Source organism: Myotis brandtii, unplaced genomic scaffold (genome assembly GCF_000412655.1).
Source record: "Myotis brandtii unplaced genomic scaffold, ASM41265v1 scaffold722, whole genome shotgun sequence".
Classification (NCBI taxonomy): Eukaryota; Metazoa; Chordata; class Mammalia; order Chiroptera; family Vespertilionidae; genus Myotis; species Myotis brandtii.
In genome coordinates, this window is record NW_005370851.1 from 148,467 (window position 1) to 155,035 (window position 6,569).

The window sequence follows — 6,569 nt, forward strand, 5'->3', positions numbered from 1 at the left end:
GCCCCAGCTTGGTGCCAACATGTTCTCATGCCTCTGGACCCCGTGCTGACTTCCCCTCTAAATTGGGAACAGGCCGTGGGCTTAGGGCAGGTGGGAAAAGTTTCCCAACTTTTATAGCCCTGCTTTTGTTGGCTACCTGTGTATGACAGGTGGTACTGGCATTCTATTTATTGTGGTGGCGTTTTCAATAAATAAATTTAGTAAACATGTGTCCACGGAGAGACATTTATGTATGATGGCACAGCTGTGGGTAGATCTGGAAGACGTGGTGAAGGTGGTTGGGTGTGGCTGGGACTGGGGGACAGGGTAGAAGGGGGCATTTGACCTTGGAAGGTAGTTCATTACTTTTTTCCTTAGGTTCCAGGACCTGGGAGGGGTCCAGGTCAAGCCTGGGTCAGGCTTCTTGTCTGATGCTTAGGTAACACCTAGACTCACTCTGAAATGCGGGCCAGGATGGCTGCTGAGCGGTGGGTTCAGGCTAGCCAGAGCGCCGGTCTCCCGGTCCAGGGGCTCCGACCAGAGGCCGGAGCCTCCCTGCCCGCACTGTCCATGGGAAGGGGGCCTTGGCGCTGCTACCAGTGCATGTGCCGTGAAAGCGCCTGCTTTTCCTGGAGGAGGCTTTGCGTGTTGGCTGGTGGGCCTGGGTCTGCAGGTTGGTGATGTGGGGATGGCGTTGGGTGGCTGAGGGTCCTAGGCCCCGAATGGGCTGAGGGGTAAAGGTCAGAGAGAAACTGGATGAACTCGAGGACTTACCCCACCCAGAGACCAGACCTTGCATCCTTTCCTTAGGATCCTTTGGGGTTTGGCAGTTTGGGGGAGAAAGGCAGCCTTTGGGGGTGATTCTCCAAGGCCAGTGCTGGGAGAGCCACCATGTGATGTGTGGAGGGGGAGGATGGGGGAGAGAGTGAGAGGGATTCTGTTCTTCCTCGGACAGCCTGCCATGCTGCCCAGAACAGAACCGGCTCCTCCAGGCCCCGTGACACCGCTGCCCTTGCGGGGGCTGTGGCCTTCATCGCAGACATTCCTGGGGAGCTTTGTGGTGTTGGAACAGGACTCCTTTCTCAGCGTTTTCTGTGTCTCTATTTCCCAGTGACAGTTGAAACTCGTTCCCTTTACGATGGCCATGTAGAGGGGAGAGCGCTGGGCCCTGGGCTGGGAAGCACGCAGGCAGGGAAGGAAGATGCTAGCTCTCAGTGGCTCCTCCGGGGCCTGGACGAGGGAAGTGGTGCCCAGCCCTGGCTGATGTCCAGCTGTTCCCAGCGCATCTCCTACCCTGGCACCTCTGCCCCCCTCACCCAGCAGCTGCTGGGGAGGGAGTGGGGAGGGATGTCCCCACTCAGCATCTCCCGCCCCTGAAACTCCCCCTTCAGCTTGTCTCTGGCTGGGTTTTTCCCTTTTTCCCCTTGCAAAGCTGTGGTACTCTTGGAAGAAATCAATCTTAAAGTATGAATACCTTTGAGGGAGATGAATCTGAGCCCACAAGTGTAGGGCTGGGCACTGTCTTTTTCTAGAATCCCGTTTCCATTCCCAACGTCCCAGCCCTGGGAGGAGAACTTCAGAGAAGGCAGGGGAGGGCAGGCTTCCCTCCTGCTCCTGGTGGGACCAGGGAGAGGGCAGGGGCAAAGCCTCACACTGGCAGGCCTGGGAGGTGGGAGGGGCCCTGGGCAGGTGACCACACGGCCAGAGGCCCCTCCCCGAGGCATGTGGGCCACCTCCGGGAAAGGGCCGGCTGGAAGGGAGTTGTGTGAGAAAGGAGCAGTGCTGTGTCTTGTCCTGTTTGCGGACTGAGTTCCCACACACAGGCTGATCCCAGCAGAGCTGCCCGGGTTCGGTGGGGCTGGGGGCCCAGGGACCCCACTGACCCTCTTTCCTTAACCCGCCCTCCCTTTCCCCCCGGGGCTCTGGCATGGTTGGCCAACCTCTGCTCTGCCCCACGTTTCCAAGTCCAGGGTCTGAAATGTGCTGGGCCTGCCTCGCTGTAGGCCAAGCATGTCGAACTCGGGCCTGCGGGCACATGCCTCGATTATTTGACCCCTGTTAGCCTTTGAGTTTGACATGCTTGCTGTAGGCAGAGGCAGCGTGGCAGAGGGAAGGTGCCCCTGGGCGTGCCCCCTGCGTAAGCTGTAAGCATCTTCGCCTCCGGGTTGATGGCCCCTCAGTGGGACTCGCCCGCACATGCAGACATTCTGGTGCCAATGTGTTCTGAGCAGGTAAGAGGTTCTTTACTCCGATGGCTGAATGCGGACCTTGATGGGCCTCTGAGTGAGGCCGAGGGCCACCGTGGTCCAGACTCCATTCGCTGAGGGGGTGGGCTTTCCTCCTCTGTCCACCCCCTGCCCCACCCCACCCGCTGTGTGACAGGACCCCCCAGACTGGGCCGCCTCGAGGGCAGATTCTGGGGAGGTTTCTCTAATCTCCAGGGCTAATCCTTGAAGCTCCGTGTCTCAGTGTCAGCTTGGATTTGCAGCCTGGCTGCCTCTGGGAGAGATGCCGCTACCCCTCCCCTCCCTGTGAGCCACAGCGGGGTCCCCAGGCCTCTGCTGCCTCTGGGGCTTGAAAGGGGAGCCCAGTTCCAAGGAGTTACTTGGACTCCCTGGTTGGGCCACCTGGTGAGGGAGCTGTGGGTGACTGTCCTGGGCCTCCAGAACCCCTCCTTTGGCAGAGGGAGGGGGTTGGCTTCCCTCACGGGGGACTCTCGCTCTGTGAGTTGAGGAAGAAGCCTTGGTGTGGGGGGCAGAGCTCTGCCCTCATACGCTGGCCTGGCGTTACCCCCACCCTGGCCAGCTGGGCCCCATAGGAAGCCCGTCTGTTTGCCGGCCCTGCTCTGCTCTGGGTCCATGACCTTGGCCGCTGGAGCCTGTTTCTCGGCTCTACGAAGGGATGATGACCTGCATCCCTCCTGCCTCTTGCCTCGGGGATCAGCCTTGGCGTGGTGGGTGAGAGGGACAGAGGGCACGGGAAGGAGGGGCTGCACCAGCCCCGCTCCTCCTCCACGGAGGCTGTGCCTGGGACTGCAGCCACAGCGCCCCAGGCCCCTAGGAGCCCCGGATGAGCGTTTAGGCCATCGAGGAGAGCAACTCACATTTTATTTAAATCCGCTGTTGCTCCCTCCCAGCTGTCAGAGAAGAAAGGCAGCTGCGTCTCTGCTCCCGGAAGCCGAGGGGCTTGTTGAGAGTCAGGACAGGATGGATTCACTGAGGGTGTGTGTGCGCCTGACACTGGGCAAAGCACTGACATCATTTCATTGTCACCAGCACTTTATTAATTATTTTTTAAAAATATGTTTTTATTGATTTTTCAGAGAGGAAGGGACAGGGATAGAGAGATAGAAACATGGATGAGAGAGAAACATTGATTGGCTGCCTCCTGCACACCCCCTACTGGGGATGGAATCCTGACCAGGAATCAAACCAGTGACCTCCGGGTTCACAGGTTGACGCTCAACCACTGAGCCACACCGGCCTGGCGTCACCAGCACTTTATGACTTAGGTACTGCCACTGTCCCTTTCTTTCACTGCTGAGCACACTGGAGAGCATTGGTAACTTGCTCCGGACCCTGAGCGGGCTGGGGTTGGAGCTGGGATTCAGCTAAGGCCAAAGCCCACAATCTCCACCACTCCTGTTTCGCCATTGGCTGCTGGTCAGAATCACCTACTGAGCAACTCACATTTTATTTAAATCCGCTGTTGCTCCCTCCCAGCTGTCAGAGAAGAAAGGCAGCTGCGTCTCTGCTCCCGGAAGCCGAGGGGCTTGTTGAGAGTCGCAGTGTCAGGACAGGATGGTTCACTGAGGATGTGTGTGCGCCTGACACTGGGCTAAGCACCTGACATCATTTCATTGTCACCAGCACTTTATTAATTATTTTTTAAAAATATGTTTTTATTGATTTTTCAGAGAGGAAGGGACAGGGATAGAGAGATAGAAACATGGATGAGAGAGAAACATTGATTGGCTGCCTCCTGCACACCCCCTACTGGGGATGGAGTCCTGACCAGGAATCGAACCAGTGACCTCCGGGTTCACAGGTTGATGCTCAACCACCGAGCCACACCGGCCTGGCGTCACCAGCACTTTATGACTTAGGTACTGCCACTGTCCCTTTCTTTCACTGCTGAGCACACTGGAGAGCATTGGTAACTTGCTCCGGACCCTGAGTGGGCTGGGGTTGGAGCTGGGATTCAACTGAGGCCAAAGCCCACAATCTCCACCACTCCTGTTTCGCCATTGGCTGCTGGTCAGAATCACCTACTGACTTGTTACAGGTGCAGATGCCCAGGCCTCACTAGATTCTCAGAGGTGTGGAGGGACGTGGCCGGGGCCTGCCTCTTACAAAGCCCTCCAGGTGACTTTGGTGGTGTGTGTGGGGGGGTGAGGGATGGAGCAGGGGCAGTTAGACACTGACTGCAGAGAGTACCTGTGGCCCACAGAGAAGAGGGCAGTTCATTCAGAGAAGAGGGAGATGGGGAGGGACCAGGCCTCACTACCCGCTGGGACCCATCGTGACCCTCACTCAGGCCATCTCCATGACCCGCAGGTCATCTCCGTGAGGGCAGAGGGCAGAGGGTACAGGGTGGGTGTGAGGAGGCTGGCTCAGCTTCCCAGCTAGATGGTCCCTACAGCGTCCCAGCTCTGGGCTGCAGTCACTGCCTGGGGTACAGCCCTCTTCCCTGCATTGCTGAACGCATGCTGTTTTCATGGCGGACCGACAAGGGGGGAAATCCAGTGACCTCGCACAGGGTCCCTGAAGGGCTGTGCAGGGTGGCGCGGGTCGGGGTGGGGGCAGCAGAGGGCTTTGCTGCCACCACTGGATGGAGACAAGCCTACATCCTGTCCCACAGAGCATGCCGGTGGGAGACGGGACGCTCAGCCCTCCTGTGCTGCGGCCCAGGCCCCAGAGCAGCGAGGAATGTTCCAGGAGTTGAGCACTTCAGTGGGATTGCAGAGGGGGGTGTATGTGTGTGTCTGACCCTCCGGTTGGGGGGCGGGGGATGTGCTGAAACTACCTGGCTTCAGGGACCCAGAACTTGGGAGGAAGGAGAGGAAGTTGACCAAAATGAAGCCTGAGCCTTTAGGCTAAGGGCCTCCGTGCAGGGGAGGCTGAGCACTGGGGGAGGAGGAGGCAGGCCTGCACTCACGGGCCCCCAGCTTTAGTCCCTCCGGTATGTGTGTGTGTGTCTGTGCTTGGGGAGGGTTGGGGGGCTGAGGGGGGTGGGCTGCGGAGGCCAAATCCCAGATCCCCCTCCAGTTAACCAGTGACCTTGGGCACAGTCCACACTCTCCCTCCCTCCGTGTCCTCATCTGCGACTCACAGGGGCAGGAGGATCACGTATGTTAATTCATGGGCAGCACTCAGCAGTTTCTGGCACAAGGCTAGCACTTGATACCATATTCACAAAGCAATGGCCTTAGGTTTACGTATATATGTATTTTTAGAGCAACTCACAGTTTATTTAAATCTGTTTTGAAAAGGAAGCCTCATGTTACTATTGTAAATAAAAAGCCAACGTTACTCGCCATTTATAGTAGATATTAGTACAAGTACTAGTAAATGCCCTGGAGAGAAAAGAGCATGATTCCAGCTCAGCTAGTCACTGCTGCTGGCCGAGGCTCTACGCCTGCTGCCCGCTTTCTTTCTTTGCCAGGATTTGGAGAGGTGAAGGCCCACTAGCATCTGACGGAGACATCCCTCGATGGGTTCAGGGGACTAGAGAGGAATGAAGAGGGGATGACTTTTTCACCATAGGACCCAGTGCGGCGTCTGGGAATTGTTTATAATCACCGTGAGCACCCCCTGAGTCACTCCGCATTCCACCAGGTGGAAGCACCTCACAACTGTGGGGAACTGTGCTTACATTTCAGACTTTGAAAGGTAATGCATTGCATGGTTCAAAGACCAAGCAGTGTGCAAACATGCCTTCCTCCCCTGTCCCCCTCCATCCATCCATCCATTCATCCATCCATCCCTCTCCACCCTATCGCTACCATTCTTCGTGCCCTTTAAATCCTCCCAGAGTTTATTTATGCAAATGTGAGCCAGCTCAAATATACTAATTTTGTCCTTTTATATACAAAAGATGGAAAATTAGGTAATTTTATGCCCTTGCTTCTTTTACGTCTATCCTGGACACAGTTCAGATTAGTAGAGCGCTTCTTCATTCTGTGCTGTTTTGATATTGGGGTGAGTTGTTGACTCTTTTGTCCTCGGGGAATCATCTGACCACAGGGGTGGACCCCCAAGGAATATAGCTCTGACCCAGAACCAGTCTCCTCTGAAACATGGGGATGCTGACAGACATGTCTGCCCTCCTCCCCGCCCAGGTAGCTCCTTGGATGGCGCAAACTCAGCTCTGGGTCTCAGCCATTCACCACATTCAGGGAGTCTCCTGTGTGCCCGCAGAGGGGGAGGCGGAAAGAGCCCCGGAAGTCACACTCGATCAAAGTTCTCGGTTCCTGTCTTCACCTGGCTTTGTCTGGCTCAGCGAGGTGTGATGGCCTCACCTGAAACCCGCCCCCCTGAGTCATGCTGTCCCCAAGGGGAACAGTCCTTCCAATTCTGGAAAACAAAGGG